The following is a 1798-nucleotide window of genomic DNA, read 5'->3' as shown; positions in this document are numbered from 1 at the left end:
AAAAAAAAAAAAAAAAAAAAAAAAAAAAAAAAAAAAAAACCAAACCCATAAACCAAACTAAAAGTAAAATATTAATTAATAAAAAAAAAACTAAACCATAAAATCTAAAATGAAAATCATATATAAGTGCATTGCATTTTCAAACTGGTCAATATGCACACCGCTAAAAAGCGTATCGTCCAGTTAGGTTTGAACAAATGGACAGTTAAAGTTAGTTTTTAGTTTTTTTCTGAGAACAAATTACCATATGATTCTCTTTATATATATATATACTAGTTTTACACGCGCATTGTACGAATAGACTAATGCATGCCCAATGTTTATATTTAAATAAGTATTTCAAAGCATATCAATGTAAGATTATATAGGGGGAGAAGTTCATACATAGGTAATTGAATGTCAAATTTGTTTATTTAAGTAGGTAGTTCAAAGTATATGAATGCAAAATAATATAGGAGACTCATTATAATTGTCACTGAAATAAATGTTTGCAACTTTGTAAAATTAATAGTCTAGAACTCTAAATACTTACTCTAAAAATGAAAGTATAAGTAAATACTACTTTTGTTTTGAATTTACTTTATTGTGTATATGACTGGGATATCAGTTGTAGTATGAACTTTTGATCTTGTAAGCGACTGTTGATATTTTACCGTGGTAGTTTTTTCCCCTACATGTTCATGTGTAAGTATTGAATAAAATATTAATATTTATTATATTTGTAGAAGGTTCATGTGTAGTACCTCTTGTCCAATTTTCATAGCTTGTTTACTTGATAATAACAACAATAACTTTGCAGGTAATTTCAAAAATAATACTGATGTCGCAACGTCTCCAGTTTCATCAACAATTTCCACATCTATTTTACACATACATTTTCAAGTTCATATTTTTGGAATTAGTATGAATGAGTGCAGTGTTTGATTTTGTTTGTGCGTGTGCAGTTAGGCGCTTGGCGGCCGCCTAATCGACCGGTCGTCTAGGCGAACGCCTAGGAAGCAATTTGACTCAGTCAAGGGGCGCCTAGCGCCTAGGCGGGGGATTTTTGCAACATTGCTAAATATATAATAAAAGATTTTGTCCGTACATCACACAGGCAATTGCACAATCTTTTGCTCGAATTCAAGCAATGATAATATCATAAACATTATCGAACCAACCCATTTTAATCAATTGCACTATATAATTGTATATATCGATCCAAATATCCTTAAAATATTATAGCAAATCAATTCTGTGCAACGCACGGGTGAAAATACTAGTTTATTTATTATAATTTGGTATACCTTCGTCTAATTCAAATTTTCAAAAGAAATAAAATGTTAATTACACTCTTGTAAATATATACTTCAACGTGCTAACAATCTATACTGACTGATAAGAATAAAACAAGTAATAGAAAAAATAGTTTTAGAATCTATATCTATATCTATATCTATATCTATATCTATCTATATATATATATTAAAATAGAAGTACTAACTTTCCCGCTTATTTTAGTCTAAAAATTTTGAAATCAGTCAACATAATATTATATAATAATTCCTTATCAGAAATTCTAGCATTCCTTATCATTCTTTATCATTCCTTATTTATGGCTAAAATTGACAAAATATTCAAAATATGATTTCATTCCTTATTATACACGAAAATTAATGAAATGTTTTATTTAATTTCATTCCTGTATGGATTCCTTAAACAAAATAGTTTAACTTGGGTATTTTTAATATATATATATATATATATATATATATATATATATATATATATATATATATATATATATATATATATATAT

The sequence above is a fragment of the Ipomoea triloba genome, chromosome 7 (assembly GCF_003576645.1).
Source record: "Ipomoea triloba cultivar NCNSP0323 chromosome 7, ASM357664v1".
Taxonomy (NCBI): Eukaryota; Viridiplantae; Streptophyta; class Magnoliopsida; order Solanales; family Convolvulaceae; genus Ipomoea; species Ipomoea triloba.
Note: the sequence above shows the minus strand (reverse complement) of the source record.